The sequence below is a fragment of the Hyperolius riggenbachi genome, chromosome 4 (assembly GCF_040937935.1).
Source record: "Hyperolius riggenbachi isolate aHypRig1 chromosome 4, aHypRig1.pri, whole genome shotgun sequence".
NCBI lineage: Eukaryota > Metazoa > Chordata > Amphibia > Anura > Hyperoliidae > Hyperolius > Hyperolius riggenbachi.
Genome location: NC_090649.1, coordinates 115,583,230 through 115,601,117, shown reverse-complemented (window position 1 = coordinate 115,601,117; position 17,888 = coordinate 115,583,230).

Genomic DNA, 17,888 nt, shown 5'->3' with positions numbered 1-17,888 from the left:
AAGTATTAGATTCAGAAAAGATCAGCAGGATAGCCAGGCAACTGGTATTGCTCATAAGGAAATATAAATGGCAGCCTCCATATTCCTCTCACTTCAGTTGTCCTTTAATGTCTTCCATCTGTTGTTTTGTCAACACAGGGAACTCATTTGAGGAAAAACACAATCCTATTGCAATTTCTGCTGGCACACAGAAGAGTTAAGTAAAATAATTTTAGGTGTTCCAGGCAATTTGACAAGAAGACAAACGTAAGAAGGTCAGAAAGAACCTAAATATCATCAGAAAAGATAATCTGGAGGACATTCTAGCCAAATGTGTATAGAGTGTGGCAAGAAATGAATAGCTTGGTGTACAGAAGAGTCACAGGATGCATTCCAGCCATTGTATTGCACTAAAGGGCCTTTACACCAGTTCCTCTTAGGGTGTCATCCTACTTTGTATTGTATGTCATGTTATAGATCAAAAGAATGCATCCTATTAGATGATTGGTGTCTTCTTGGGAGGAGCATCATACTTAAAGAGGGATTGTCAGCCATAAAATCAAATTCAATTTACCCACTGCTCTGTGTTTCTTATGTAGCCTGCAACATGACCCTGAATCAGAAATGTTTCTGCTGTAATAAATCGTATCTCAGTTATTCTGGCTCTATTTGGTACATTGCCAACGAGAAGGAAGCTTGGTATCTTCCCTCCCACATCCCTGCTGCTCACTGATTGGCTTAGGGCAGTTCAGTGAGCTGCTGAAATACAATCTATGCGAGATATGAAAGTGCAGGTTCTAGGAGAAAAAAAAGAGTAAGGGAGGAAATGACATCAGGATTGTCTTCAGTCAGAAGCAGTAAAAATGAAAAATGCCTGAAACAGTTTTCTCTTTATTTACTATATAAAATTCACTGAAATAAAAATGTGGACAGTACAATACATATGTTATGTAAGTAGGGCAAGCATTTGTCTACTTATATATGTGTTTTTTTTCCTGGGATAGTATGGCTGTCCCTCCTGCTCAAGCTCATACACACTTTCAATCAATGTCACCCAACGAGGATCGGGACCCGATTTCTCAGGCCATATTGCATGGCCAAGGCTGTGCAGAGGCATCACTGGTTTGCAAGAAAGCAATGTTTCTGATTTAGCTGGGGGCAGAGCATTATGGGAGTGACATCATGTGGAGGGCGTGGTAAGAGGGGAGAACAATGCTATCTCCTGTCACTTAGCCAAAGTGATCTGCCAAGATGGATCGCTAGCCAATCGGTCAGGGCAGGGGCGTAACAATAGACCATGCAATGGATGCAGCCGCAGGGGGGCCTAGAAGTCACAGGGGGCCCCATCCTGAGAGACTGACAAGTGAGGGCATGGAGAGAAAAAACGTTCTGTTCTTTGCAAAATTGATCTAATGACTGCATCTGCTCAGCCACTGATAATTAATCATACAAAGTTTAGCAGGCAAGATTTGTAGCCAGTCCCTATTCAGTGTGCAGGGGGAGGGGGCCCCATCCAAAGTTTTGCAGGGGGGCCCAGTGATTTCTAGTTACGCCCCTGGGTCAGGGGATATTTCGGGCCTTTATATCTACTGTATATTGCTATTGGATCCAAGCACAGCTTATTAACGCAAGGGCTTGTTCTTATTTTTGTAATAGGGTTGCTTTAAACATGATGATATTTGAGTCAGCAGGAGGACAGAAGCTCCCTCTCCCAGCATACAGAAGACAGGGCTACACACAGAACTCAGCCTTTTGTTGTGGAGTTTTCTTGTAAACATTTTCTTTCAGGCTCCAGGCTGGTGTCCTTTCATCGACTTTGAATGTTGCTATTTTTCATGGCCTTCCTTTTGCTCCTTTCTCTATGGCAAAGCGGTGGCAGCCTGGCTAATTAGCAGCGCATCAATTTGCTTTATTATCTTTGAAGGATTCAATAAATTGTATGTGGTGGCAGCCAGCGACAAGCTTGGTGAGTCCTGTGCAGAGGATGATGAATAGGGGGTTTGCGAGGGTGAACACTCGACGTGATTTAACATTGTGCCGCTTCCCTCAGACTCCTAATGGGCAAAATGGCTTCAGAATGAACTTCATCGTCGCCACTTTCCATCTCCCGAACGAAGCTATTGGTATGCCGTTATATAACGCTATAAATCCTACCCTTAGGCTATAGCGTCAGCCACGGCTAAAGGCTTATAATGAGACCCTCCGAGGCATTAATGGACAATTTCGCTCCCCACTCCGCCATGCTCATCCACTGACCCTTCCCTACAATCACAATGGACAATCAGTTGGCAATCACTTCCAACAGGCACTCTGTATAAAACCGGCTACAGCCATAAAGCTCCGTCCATCACTGAGAGGAAATCACAAAGGACAGATATTTATGTGTAATCTCTTCTTGCCATATTGTTCTGTTACAGCAGTATTTCAGTGGTGGCTATGCCTTGAGTCCATTGTTTGCGTAATATGCAATGCGCTAAGCTTCCGTATGCAACCTGCATACTTTTCATTCTATCTTGCCTGCCGGTGGGGGGATTTAAGTCGTGAGAGGGATGGGGTCGAAAAAAAAAATAAACATGACAAATCGCACAATCTGACAGCCATCTGAGACAAGAATATTATTTATTGATCCCTTTCACGGCCTTTCACAGTCAAGACATACAGCGCATTTTGTTTATGTGGTTTTGACATACTGGGATTGGAATATATAGTCAATACCGGCCAATTCTCATGTTTGTGTCATCAGATCTGTCTTATGTTTTGAAAACACATTTCTCAGACAATCACAGCTGTATGTAAGGTCCATGTCTGACCAGACAAAACAGTAAAAACATACAACAATGACCTTATTTTAAAGCGTACTTGAAGTAAAAAAAAAAAAGATACTTACCGCAATCTTCTTATCCCCCCTCCATCCCCGCACTGGGACTCTTAGAAAATATTTGATGTTAATGTTGAATATAGCTCTATGATGCGCTTCTCCTCTGTGTAGAAGTGTTACCACACTGCGCAGGTGCAAAGTACAGCTTACACCAGTGCTTGTGTGTGGCTTTTTCCTTCGTGCACTAGCAGTTTCATGCTAGCGTGCAGGCGCAAACCCTACCACCGCCTGCCTCCCCATATACATCTGTGAAAAGAAAGTTGGTCCTGGTGAGCAGCGGAGGGGTCGATGAAGATTGGGGAAGCATCTGGAGCATCCACAAGTTTCCCTTTATAATGGCGACTACCGTGTTTCCCCTAAAGTAAGAAATCCCCTAAAAATAAGACCTAGCAGGAATGCCTAGCATACTTGAAATATAAGACATCCCCCAAATGTAAGCCCTAGCAGCAGCCCACATGACACTAGCAAGTCATGCTCAATACAAAGCCTGGATACAGGAGAGCAGCAGTATAATGTGAGTTCTACAGTCCTGTATGTGTCAGGCAATTTGTGTTTTTGTTGGAGCCATCCCTCCTGATCTGTCGTGATAAGCATCAGCAACACTTCACCTCTTCACCTCTTCCCAGACACACAGCTTACCCGAGCCTGACAGAGTTCTCTGTCTGCAAGAAATAGACTCTTACACTCATGATCATCAGAATCAATTTCTTGTAAGTGAGAGCCAATATCTGCAAATCACAAGCTCTGTGCATGCTACTTGTGTTTCAGCATGGCATGCAGTATATACATTTTGTATATGAAAACTACCAGTTACCCCCAAAAATAAGACATCCTCTAAAAATAAGCCCTAGCAAATCTTATGGAGCAAAAATTAACATAAGACAGTGTCTTGGCCCCTCCTTAGATCCCTTCCACCACCTGGCCACCTGGCCTTACCAGAAAAGCCATAAGATAAGTAAGAAGAGCCAAATCTGCTATCTTGCCTAGTGCCCCATTAAACCCTAATCCATCTCTGAGAAGAAGTCATGGTTAACTGCATCCTGGTGCCACAGCGTCTACCAATTGGACGCAATATCCTTTTCTGGCAATAGTAAACTCCGAGCAAAGTAAGAAGAAGGATCACAGCATGGTCCCTATCATGTTAGCTATTCAGGCCTCCCAGCACAACCACCAGCTGCAGCGTTGCTCCAGCCTGTAGATGTTTTTCTCATCTATGCACAATACAAGAGGCAAACACCAGGGGGAGGAAAGAGTGATGGAGTCAGGCTGCTTCTTCTTCACACTCAGAAGTGAAGCAAAGGGCTAAAAGTGGACATTGGATCGCAGAAAGAAAGGATAGTCACGAGTTAGGTGTTGGAATATTATTATTTATTATTATTGATATAGCGCCAACATAGTCTGCAGTGCTTTACAAAGCACAATAAGATGACAAGGGGAACATAGGTACAACCAAGAAATGTACAGCAGAGTCTCAAGCAGCACAAATATTGCAACAAAAACAGTAAACATTAGGAGGATGTGGATCCCATACCATGGATGATCAGCTGACTGGAGAATGCTAATGCCTCTGTCTCTGCTGCAGCCCTGCAGTGGATTTGTCTAAATACTGCTTCCTCCCCTCTTCCTTGTCCTGGATCTGACACAGTCCCAATCACAGAACAATTACATATGAAAAGCGTGTCTGAACTGGAACTTCAAATTCAGCTTTGCACATTGTAAGGCTTAAAAAGCGACAATATGATTAAAAAACAATAAAAATAACATGGCAAAAAACAAATACATATGGCCCCACCTGCACAGTAGCAAGGAGCTGCTCCTGCACAAATGGCTGTTATTGTGCAGGCGTGGCAGAACCCGCACAGACACAGTCCAGCTGCACTCATGCATGAAAAGGCATGCGGGTGCGATCAGTAATCCGATAAGCTCTTGTTAGATTTCTTTCAGGGATCCGTACTTGGCAACCAGCGCAGTTTCTAGGGCCATGCCAGGCGTGTGACCGCCCTAAGTGCAGTGAGGAGGGGGGCGCCATGATGGAGGGGGGAGCTTCTGCCAGTCACTAATTTAGTGTGCACATGGAAAGTGAGAAATAACCTTTCCTTCTCTGTGCTGAAAATTACTCAATGCAGATAGAGGAAAATACCTGGGCTGGTTTGACTGCAAATAAAGTACAGATTCCAGTCTTAAAAAGAAGTGCAATTAGTGCTTAACTTCAGTTTTGGAAATGCTTAGCTGGTTGCAAATTGAAATAGAGATGTACTTTTTTAAAGAACCTAAAATTGCAAAAAGATTTGTGCACCAGTGATACATGCTTATAATTAGTGGAATTTTACTGTGAATACATTCTGTAATTAATGCTATTCCAATAAATTAAATTAAAGCAAGCAGAAAAGCAATGGCATGTACATAGCTATGTGCCTCAAGTCAGGTAGCACTTACAGTTAATTATCCACCAGGGCAGCATATGCCAGATATGTAAGACAACAGTGCATCCAGCTCTGAGAGAACAAAGCATTGTTTTGCAAGATGTATAGTCATAGCTCCAGCATGTCTGAAGTGTGATATTACAGCTGGAGTAGGCCCGAAGTGAGGGAATGAGATGTGTCACATTGCATGTATGTCATTGATGGATGATGAGAGCCACTTGAGGCACAGTCACATTCGCTTTATTTTTTATCAATAATATATAAATATATATATTTCTTATCATTCTTTATTGCTCACATGGCTTGTCAGAACAAGATGGATGGACTGTAGCCTGCAGCATCAATTCCAGCAGCAGTAGACAGACTGCTGCATTTAACCCTTGCCCCCCGTCTGCTTTGGCTTTCTCCACGGCCAGCATACACTGAGGGCAGAATGTGTCTGTGGGATGTGCAGGGAAGGGATCCAGGCTGCTTGTCAGATGGGCTGTGGCAGCTGTGAGGAGACCTCTAGGACGGCTATGCTGCATCACAGCAGCTGCGGAACAATTCTATTAATACCTCCAGTGCAAGAGAGGCCTACAAAACACCGGCAATTTGTATTCATAAGACGCGGCTGCTGTTTCAGGGAAGTGCTGCTGTGGCCCATCTCCTCTTCTTGAAAATCTCCCTCTGGTGTGACAACACTGAGAGTTTAATCTGTGTTAATATGTTCCTGTTTTCCAAGATATTGCAGCAATAAAGTGAGCTGATCTTTAAAGGGAATCTGAAGTAAAAATAAACTTACAATATAATGATTTGTATGTGTAGTACAGCTAAGAAATAAAACATTAGCAGCAGAGATATGAGTCTAATATTATTTCCAGTACAGTAAGAAACTCCAGTTGTTCTCTATGCAAAAGAGTCACTAATCTCTCCACCACTTTCAAAGTCGCAGAGAACTCTGTCTTCTGAAGCTTATTATCTCAAGTGTCTGTCACTGAATTTTGTTTTTTTCTGCAGAGGACAGTTCAAAAGTTCACTGGCCTGCTCTGTGAAATCATTTAGGATGCTAAGTGTAGTGTGTAAACTGCAAATATTAGAGAATGATGCAATGTTATAAAAAAAAACTATGTAACTGAAAATAAAAATATGAGACTATTTTCTTTGCTACTAATGTTCTAGTAATTATCCATACTACACATACAATTCATTATATCATACATTTTGTTTTCACTTCAGTGTCACTTTAATACAGAAAAAAAGGCCTCAGCTGCTTCATGATCAACTGGTTTTCACATCCTACTCAGGGCAGTTTCTAGGCTAAATTGCACCCAGGGCGAGGGTGTAAAACTGTGCCCCTTCCCCCCCCCCCACCCCTGTGGACTCGCAAACCCTTACTCTTTAGGGACAGTCACAAAGGCACAGGTCACAAGTAGATCTGCCTACTTACTAGTGACCAGCCACTCATCCAGAAGGAAGCAGGGACCAGGAGAACACAGAGGCGAGGCGAGCCCGGAGAGCCGACTCCTACATGGGTGCCGCGCACTGACAGCCTGCAGTACTGCTACAGGACATCGGGTGTCATCATGCGGTGGTGACGTGATGATGACTTGACGTCTGATGCAGGCAGCCGAGGAGGAGTCAAAGAAGGTGATCACACTGGTAATCTTCTTTCTTTTTCCATGTGGCTGCACTACGCATCACCAGCTTCCTAGAGGTTATGTCCTTCTGCCTGCGCCCCCCTTCTTCTACTTGCCAGTCTGCACCCAGGGCGGTCGCCCTGTCCGCACTGCCCAAGAAACGGCCCTGATCTTACTGACCAGAACGCTACTTTGATTCTGGGGGGAGGAGAGAAAAAGGCTCTGAGGACAATTGTTCTGCTGTTTCTTGCCTTTCTTCTTATCAGAACTTGAAAGGCATGCTCTTAAAGGCCACCATCATGAAAATATAAAAAAAGAACCCATTTGTTGAGCTCAGAGATAAAAATTGTAAGCATGAGACATTTTTTTTCTAATTTTAAAAGAACACAAGGTGTAATAATTGTCAAAAGTAAATACTTATCTGAGGAGAGGAAAGTCTCTGGATCCTCCAGAGGTTTCCTGCACTGTCCTCCGGTCCTCCGCCTCAGCCCAGGACCAGCCTTGTTTCTATGGTCGAGCCAGTGACCACCCTGAGTGCTGTCACTTCTCCCTTACCTATTGCCCGTCATAGGTAGCTACAGGTCTTAGCATTAGCTAGCCAGAGGTACACAGTATTAAAGAAAACCTGTCACCAAAAAAAACCCCTCTGGGGGATACTTACCTTGGGAGGAGAAGCCTCTGGATCCTAACGAGGCTTTCCCCATCCTACAGTGTCCTGGCAATCCAGCGCTGTAACCCCTCGACCAGCGGTGAGGTAAATATTTACCTACCGCAATCCTACGCAGGTGCACAAGTGGCTGTTTGTTCGGGATAAGGCGAAAATAAACAAGCCCGATCACATCCGCTCTACTGAGCAGACACGAGTCCTTTGCACCTGCACAGTAGAGCGGATCGATAGGGCTCAGCTATTTCCACCTTAGCCTGAATGAAGAGCCGCTAGTGTGCCTGCGCAGGATCGCGGTAGGTAAATATTGCATGCACATGCGCACCCTTGTCAAGCCTTGTCGAGGGACTTTCTGGGGAACCAGCGCTGGATTCCCCCAAGCTTCAGAAGATGGGCAAGCATCATTGGGACCCTGAGGTTTCCCCCTCTCAAGGTAAGTATTCCTCAGAGGGTTTTTTTCTTCTTCTTACAGAATCTCTTTAAGTAGCTAGTGGTGCCCTTTACTGAAGGAAGATCTGGTCGGTGGAATGACAAGAGTAGGGTGAGTAACCTCTCATTCATACTTTGCTCAGGAATCTGCATAGGGATGTCACCAATAGAACACAAGAGACGGCACACAAATGGCTGCAATGATTTTGCTGTATTTGGAACAAGTGCACACTACATGTTACGGATAGAGATGTCGCGAACCTCCGATTTTTGGTTCGCAACCCTGTTCGCGAACTTCCGCGAAAGGTTCGGTTCGCGAAAAAGTTCGCGAACCGCAATAGACTTCAATGGGGAGGCGAACTTTAAAAATTTGAAAAAATTCTACCAGCTAGAAAACATGTTTCAAGAGCTCTAATACCTGGAGGCACACCTGATTGAGTGAAATACACATCACTGCTGGAGGACCCGCCCACCCTTCTCCAAGCTAGGTCCTTTATACCATTTGACTCAGTTGTCTGCCTACACTAATTAGTTATGGGAGAGCTGCTACACACTCTGCTAGGGAGATTTTAATTGGCCTCCTCCCTCCTACCAGAGGGAGGAGGGTCTCATCTGCCAGGGAATTCCAGTATTTCAAAAACCAGCTTATATACCATGATAGGGATTTGAACCCAGGCCTCAGGGTATGGTAGGCAACTAACATATCCATTGTACCACCAACACTACTAGCTGAAAGTAGCTGAAAGTAGCTGAAAGTAGCTTAGCATGTACCATTTATGCTTAATGCAAGAGAAAAATTAGACAAGACAAATAACATTTATATCACACTTTTCTCCTGGCAGATTCAAAGCACCAGAGCTGCAGCCACTAGGGCACACTCTATAGGCAGTAGCACAGATATGTAGCCAGACATTACTTTTTATTTTGTGTTCAACAGTTGTCAAGAGAAAAATTAGACAAGATAGCAGTGTTAGGAAGACTTGCCTAAGGTCTCCTACTGAATAGGTGCTGGCTTACTGAACAGACAGAGATGAGATTCAAACTCTGGTCTCCTGTGTCAGAGGCAGAGCCATTCACCACTACACCATTACACCATGCAGCCACTGCTTACAGACATGTAGCTAGACATGTAGCCAGACATGGCCTTGTATTTTGTGTTCAACAGTTGTCACGAGAAAAATTAGACAAGATAGCAGTGTTAGGAAGACTTGCCTAAGGTTTCCTACTGAATAGGTACTGGCTTACTGAACAGACAGAGACGAGATTTGAACTCTGGCCTCCTGTGTCAGAGGCAGAGCCATTCACCATTACACCATGCAGCCACTGCTTACCGACATGTAGCCAGACATGGCCTTGTATTTTGTGTTCAACAGTTGTCACAAGAAAAATTAGACAAGATAGCAGTGTTAGGAAGATTTGCCTAAGGTCTCCTACTGAATAGGTGCTGGCTTACTAAACAGACAGAGACAAGATTCAAACTCTGGTCTCCTGTGTCAGAGGCAGAGCCATTCACCATTACACCATGCAGCCACTGCTCACCGACATGTAGCCAGACATGGCATTGTATTTTGTGTTCAACAGTTGTCACGAGAAAAATTAAACAAGATAGCAGTGTTAGGAAGACTTGCCTAAGGTCTCCTACATAGGTGCTGGCTTACTGAACAGACAGAGACGAGATTTGAACTCTGGTCTCTTGTGTCAGAGGTAGTGTTGGGCGAACATCTAGATGTTCGGGTTCGGGCCGAACAGGCCGAACATGGCCGCGATGTTCGGGTGTTCGACCCGAACTCCGAACATAATGGAAGTCAATGGGGACCCGAACTTTTGTGGTTTGTAAAGCCTCCTTACATGCTACATACCCCAAATTTACAGGGTATGTGCACCTTGGGAGTGGGTACAAGAGGAAAAAAAAAATTTAGCAAAAAGAGCTTATAGTTTTTGAGAAAATCGATTTTAAAGTTTCAAAGGGAAAACTGTCTTTTAAATGCGGGAAATGTCTGTTTTCTTTGCACAGGTAACATGCTTTTTGTCGGCATGCAGTCATAAATGTAATACATATAAGAGGTTCCAGGAAAAGGGACCGGTAATGCTAACCCAGCAGCAGCACACGTGATGGAACAGGAGGAGGGTGGCGCAGGAGGAGAAGGCCACGCTTTGAGACACAACAACCCAGGCCTTGCATGAGGACAAGAAGCGTGCGGATAGCATGCTTTGTACCACCATGCAGTCATAAATGTAATAAAGATAAGTGGTTCAATAAACAGGGACCACGCGGCAACGCTAACCCAGCAGCAGCACACGTGATGGAACAGGAGGAGGCGCAGGAGGAGAAGGCCACGCTTTGTGAGACACAACAACCCAGGCCTTGCATGAGGACAAAAAGCGTGCGGATAGCATGCTTTGTACCGCCATGTAGTCATAAATGTAATAAAGATAAGAGGTTCCATAAACAGGGACCGGCAACGGTAACCCAGCAGCAGCAGCAGCAGCAGCAGCACACGTGATGGAACAGGAGGAGGCGCAGGAGGAGAAGGCCACGCTTTGTGAGACACAACAACCCAGGCCTTGCATGAGGACAAAAAGCGTGCGGATAGCATGCTTTGTACCGCCATGTAGTCATAAATGTAATAAAGATAAGAGGTTCCATAAACAGGGACCGGCAACGGTAACCCAGCAGCAGCAGCAGCAGCAGCAGCACACGTGATGGAACAGGAGGAGGCGCAGGAGGAGAAGGCCACGCTTTGTGAGACACAACAACCCAGGCCTTGCATGAGGACAAAAAGCGTGCGGATAGCATGCTTTGTACCGCCATGTAGTCATAAATGTAATAAAGATAAGAGGTTCCATAAACAGGGACCGGCAACGGTAACCCAGCAGCAGCAGCAGCAGCACACGTGATGGAACAGGAGGAGGCGCAGGAGGAGAAGGCCACGCTTTGTGAGACACAACAACCCAGGCCTTGCATGAGGACAAAAAGCGTGCGGATATAGCAGCAATGCTTTTTGCCGCCATGCAGTCATAAATGTAATACAGATGAGAGGTTCAATAAACAGGGACCGGAAATGCTAAACCATCCCAGATGTTCATCGGTCATGTTACTTGGTTGGGGTCCAGGAGTGTTGCGTAGTCGTTTCCAATCCAGGATTGATTCATTTTAATTTGAGTCAGACGGTCTGCATTTTCTGTGGAGAGGCGGATACGCCGATCTGTGATGATGCCTCCGGCAGCACTGAAACAGCGTTCCGACATAACGCTGGCTGCCGGGCAAGCCAGCACCTCTATTGTGTACATTGCCAGTTCGTGCCAGGTGTCTAGCTTCATGCCCGGTTTCAGGTCCAGCGGTGCCAGCCACAAATCCGTCTGTTCCTTTATTCCCCTCCAAATTTCCTCCCCTGTGTGCTGCTTATCCCCAAGGCAGATCAGCTTCAGCAACGCTTGCTGACGCATGCCAACAGCTGTGCTGCACTGCTTCCACGATCCTACTGCTGCTGGTGCTGGGTTAGCATTTCCGGATGAGGTACAGCTTTGAGATGCGTTGGAGGAGAAGGAGTCAGAGAGGTAGGTGCTGCTGTTGTTATCCAGCTGTTTGCGGCGTGGGCAACACCCGCGCCGTAGCAGGTGAGGAATCGCTGCCAGGCTCCACAAGGTTCACCCAGTGCGCGGTAAGGGAGATGTATCGACCCTGGCCGAACGCACTCGTCCAGGTGTCAGTGGTGAGGTGAACCTTGCAGGCAACGGCATTCTTCAAGCTTCGGGTTATTTAGCTGACCACGTGCTCATGCAACTCAGGCACTGCAGAGCGCGCAAAGTGGTAGCGGCTGGGAACCACGTAACGTGGGATGGCCACTGACATCATGCCCTTGAAGCTGTTTGTCTCCACCACTCGATATGGCAGCATTTCGCAGGCCAGAAGCTTGGCTATGCTGGCTGGCTGTTACTGCCACGGCCCGGGGGTCATTTGCTGGCAATTTCCTCTTGTGCTCAAACATCTCAGAGACAGACAACTCAACCGTAGCGCTGCACACCGAAGGGCTGTTGGTTGTTGTGTTTGATGAACACTGGGAGACCTCAAGAGCACTAGTCCGGAAAGTGACAGTGTCAGCATCGTCTGATGTTTGTGAATGTTGTGAACCACGCAATGGCTGGGCTACTGCTGCTGCTGAGGCGGGTCTGGTGGTGAGTCTGGTGAACCCAAGGGAGGCAGTGTTGCTGGTGGTACCCTGTCCTGCCGCGTTTGCCCACAGAGTGGGATGTTTGGATAGAATGTGGCGGCTCATGCTGGTGGTGGAGAGGTTGTTAATACTTTTCCCCCTGCTCAGGCGGGTCTTGCACACCTTGCAAATCGCCATGGTAACATCCTCAGTGCAGTCTTCAAAGAAAGCCCAGACTTTAACTGGCTGAGGACTCGGACCTCGTGCGTGATGTGCTGGTGCTGCTTAACCCACTGCTGGACGCTTGAGAGGTCATCCAAGTAATTATCTGGTCCTGTTCTTTTGGATCTGTGAGGGTTGTTGTCCTGGACAACATGGGCAGTATTGAGTGGGTTTTCTTGGGTGCTCCCCTGTGGCCTGTACGTGAACCGTCAGGGGAAACACCTCTTCCCTTGCCCCTCCCTCTTTCACCGGATTTCTTCCTCATTTCACTTATCCTTAAAGTACACGCTGACTGGCAGCAGTACAGTGGCAGTACAGAAATGCTATACAGTGGTGGGTGAGCGGTGTACCACTATTGTCAGCAGTGACACAGAGCACAATGCTATACAGTGGCGGGTGAGCGGTGTACTACTGTTCCCAGCAGACACAGAGTGGAAGTAAACACAATGCTATATAGTGTGGCTGAGCCGTGTACACAGAGTGGCATTAAACACAATGCTATATAGTCTGCTATATAGTCACCCCGAACAGGGTGATGTTCTGCAGAACCCGAACAGTGGCAAACACTGTTCGCCCAACACTACTGGGAGGGAACGCAGATTTTAGTACCTAAACACACGATACAACATGTTTTCCGGGGTCGGACTCTGAGGCACATACAGATGGTCCCGATCATCATCCTCATCATACAACTCTTCTCCTGAGTCTGACCCACCCACCACCTCTGCCACCCCAACATCCCCAGACACAGACCCCTCATCGTCCTCAACATTAACTTGGGATGCTGGCCTGAGCCAGACCTCCTCCTCCACATCAGGCCCCATCATCTCCTCAATGGCAGCCCTCATTAATCGCTCTGGCGACGGACTGATGGACACAACGTTCTCCTCCGGGGAGGGCTGCTGCTGACCACTGGCTGCTGGGGTGGATGTTATAGCTTGCGTGGGGCGTTGGCTGTTGCTGTTGTTGGGAGTTCTGCTCACAGCGGAGGTCTCTGGGGAACTCATGTTGAGCTCATATAGTGGTTGACGGTGAGTGGAGTATTACTGATCCCAGCAATATACACACTGACTGGCAGAGTACGCAATGCTATATAGTGTGGCTGAGCGGTGTACACAGAGTGGCAGTAAACACAATGCTATATAGTCTGGCTGAGCGAGCGGTGTACTACTGTTCCCAGCAGAATCAGAGTGGCAGTAAACAATGGTATATAGTCTGGCTGAGCGGTGTACACAGAGTGTCAGTAAACAATGGTATATAGTCTGGCTGAGCGAGCGGTGTACTACTGTTCCCAGCAGAATCAGAGTGGCAGTAAACAATGGTATATAGTCTGGCTGAGCGGTGTACACAGAGTGTCAGTAAACAATGGTATATAGTCTGGCTGAGCGGTGTACACACAATGCTATATAGTCTGCTATATAGTGTCAGTAAACAATGGTATATAGTCTGGCTGAGCGAGCGGTGTACTACTGTTCCCAGCAGAATCAGAGTGGCAGTAAACAATGGTATATAGTCTGGCTGAGCGGTGTACACAGAGTGTCAGTAAACAATGGTATATAGTCTGGCTGAGCGGTGTACACAGAGTGTCAGTAAACAATGGTATATAGTCTGGCTGAGCGGTGTACACAGAGTGGCAGTAAACACAATGCTATATACTCTGGCTGAGCGAGCGGTGTACTACTGTTCCCAGCAGACACAGAACAGTAAACAGAATGCTATATAGTGTGGCTGAGCGAGCGGTGTACCACTATTCCCAGCAGACACAGAACAGTAAACAGAATGCTATATAGTGTGGCTGAGCGAGCGGTGTACCACTATTCCCAGCAGACACAGAACAGTGAACAGAATGCTATATAGTGTGGCTGAGCGAGCGGTGTACCACTATTCCCAGCAGACACAGAACAGTGAACAGAATGCTATATAGTGTGGCTGAGCGAGCGGTGTACCACTATTCCCAGCAGACACAGAACAGTGAACAGAATGCTATATAGTGTGGCTGAGCGAGCGGTGTACCACTATTCCCAGCAGACACAGAACAGTAAACAGAATGCTATATAGTGTGGCTGAGCGAGCGGTGTACCACTATTCCCAGCAGACACAGAACAGTAAACAGAATGCTATATAGTGTGGCTGAGCGAGCGGTGTACCACTATTCCAAGCAGACACAGAACAGTAAACAGAATGCTATATAGTGTGGCTGAGCGAGCGGTGTACCACTATTCCCAGCAGACACAGAGTGGCAGTAAACAGAATGCTATATAGTGTGGCTGAGCGAGGTACACAGAGTGGCAGTAAACAGAATGCTATATAGTGTGGCTGAGCAAGCGGTGTACTACTATTCCCAGCAGACACAGAGTGGCAGTAAACAGAATGCTATATAGTGTGGCTGAGCGAGGTACACAGAGTGGCAGTAAACAGAATGCTATATAGTGTGGCTGAGCAAGCGGTGTACTACTGTTCCCAGCAGTGACACAATGACAGGGGGGACCCTGGCTAGCGTGGCTGGAGCGCGAACTACCCTGCCTGCCTACCCAAAGCTAAACCCACAGACAAATGGCGGAGATATGACGTGGTTCGGGTATTTATTTACCCGAACCACGTGACAGTTCGGCCAATCAGAGCGCGTTCGGGTCCGAACCACGTGACCCGTTCGGCCAATCACAGCGCTAGCCGAACGTTCGGGGAACGTTCGGCCATGCGCTCTTAGTTCGGCCATATGGCCGAACGGTTTGGCCGAGCACCGTCAGGTGTTCGGCCGAACTCGAACATCACCCGAACAGGGTGATGTTCTGCAGAACCCGAACAGTGGCGAACACTGTTCGCCCAACACTAGTCAGAGGCAGAGCCCTTCACCATTACACCATGCATCCACTGCTTACAGATCTGTAGCCAGGCATGGCCTTGTCTTTTGTGTTCAACAGTTGTCCAAAGAGAACCTCAGATAGCCAGGTAGATTCATATCTCTCTCTCTCTCTCTCTCTCTCTCTCTCTCTCTCTCTCTCTCTCTCTCTCTCTCTCTCTCTCTCTCTCTCTCTCTCTCTCTCTCTCTCTCTCTCTCTCTCTCTCTCTCTCTCTAGTAGGGATGGTCACCGCTTTCCGCGGAATTGTATTTTGAGCATAAATTGATTGAGCATAAATGGTACATGCTAGGCTGGCTTCAGCATGTAGTGTTGGTGAGAGAGAGAGAGAGAGACTACATGTCTGTGAGCAGTGGCTTGTCTAATTTTTCTCTTGACAACTGTTGAACACAAAATACAGGGCCATGTCTGGCTACATATCTGTACTACTGCATATAGAGTGTGCCCTAGTGGCTGCAGCTCTGGTGCTTTGAGTCTGCCAGGAGAAAAGTGTGATATAAATGTTATTTGTCTTGTCTAATTTTTCTCTTGCATTAAGCATAAATGGTACATGCTAGGCTACTTTCAGCTACTTTCAGCTACTTTCAGCTACTTTCAGCTACTTTCAGCTACTTTCAGCCAGTAGTGTTGGTGGTACAATGGATATGTTAGTTGCCTACCATACACTGAGGCCTGGGTTCAAATCCCTTTCATGGTATATAAGCTGGTTTTTGAAATGCTGGAATTCCCTGGCAGATGAGACCCTCCTCCAGGAACCCACAAACAGGCTAATTAAAATCTCCCTAGCAGAATGTGTAGTAGCTGTCCCTTAACTAATTAGTGTAGGCAGTATAAGGACCTTACGAGGAGGGTGGGTGGGTTGAGAGCAGTGTGTATGGCAATAATGTGTCTGCTGGCTGTAATATAAAGAGTCAAAGTTTTGCTCAATAGAGCTTTATGGGGCGAATCGAACTTCCGGGAAAGTTCGCGTTTGGTAGGCGAACGCAAACCCCTGAAGTTCGCCTGGAGCAGTTCGCGACATCTCTAGTTACGGATATTAAATCCTTCCTCAGGTGTATAACAGCAAATGAAGGTACAAACAGCATTATATAAATTCAGGGCAAGCCACCACACCCAATGTGTTTAGCTCCACCCGTTCCCTTTAACCCATTATTCAATGTCCATCAATAAACAACATCTTCACGGTCATATGGCACTCCAAAACGGCTACCAATGTAAAACAAGACAAGACTGACCGTAATCCAGGCACTTCCTGCAATGGACTGCCACTAACCACCTAAAAAAAGACATGCAATCAACAACATGTATAAATGCCTAGAACATTAAAATCAACACACATCATATTAGAACCAGAAAGTGCATGCAGCTTTAAACTAGCATTGTACCGTAAGCCCACCGATCGCAACAATTTGTTGCAACACGATAGCTATCATCACGGTCACATGGTAAAAGCCATACCGAGGGGGCAATTCCTTAGGGCGAGACGCATATGTACAAATGATGATGATTATTGTCGGGCTAGCCTCTCTATAGGCTTAAAGTTCAAACAGAAAGGGTACGATGGTGCTAGAATTGAGAAGGTCAAACAAGAAGTTTTAGCTATTGACAGGTCCACTTTACTGCAGAGTACAACTAGAAGGAAGGGGACTAAGGGGATTCCTTTTGTCACCAATTTAGGCAAAAATACTGAATTGATTAAACAGTCTATCTGTAGATTTTGGCCCCTGTTAAGCACAGATAAAGAGTTAGGGCCACTTTTTAAAGAGGAACCCGTGTTTGCTATTAGGAGGGGCAGAACAATTCAAGATAGTGTGAGGCACACTGATACGGCTCCCACACGTAATGTGGTGAGCATGGGTAAAGCAGGGACGTACCCGTGCCTCAATTGCAATGTATGCAACGGCATCATTAAAGGAGAAGCTGTTTGTCACCCCCATACAGGACGTTAAATTAAGATTAAGGGGAGACATTATTGTTCTACACCCTGGGTAGTCTATGGGCTTAAATGCCCATGCGGGCTTATGTATGTGGGCGAGACCACTAGGCCTGTCAGGACTAGGATACTCGAACACAAAAGAGCCATCAGCAAATACGCTGAGGACGAACGCAAAAGTTATGACACCTCAGTTGCGAGGCACTTTGATGCTATGGGTCATGGTGCTGCGCAGTTGAGATGGTGCGTTCTGGAATCCATGAATCCATCTAGCAGAGGAGGGGACATGGAAAAAAGATTAAAACAGAAGGAATCCAGATGTATCCATATGCTGGATCATGGTAGCCCCGAGAGGCATGAACGAGAGGCTGCCTCTCAAATGTTTTCTATAATGCTAGTTTAAAGCTGCATGCACTTTCTGGTTCTAATATGATGTGTGTTGATTTTAATGTTCTAGGTATTTATACATGTTGTTGATTGCATGTCTTTTTTTAGGTGGTCAGTGGCAGTCCATTGCAGGAAGTGCCTGGATTACGGTCAGTCTTGTCTTGTTTTACATTGGTAGCCGTTTTGGAGTGCCATATGACCGTGAAGATGTTGTTTATTGATGGACATTGAATAATGGGTTAAAGGGAACGGGTGGAGCTAAACACATTGGGTTTGGTGGCTTGCCCTGAATTTATATAATGCTGTTTGTACCTTCATTTGCTGTTATACACCTGAGGAAGGATG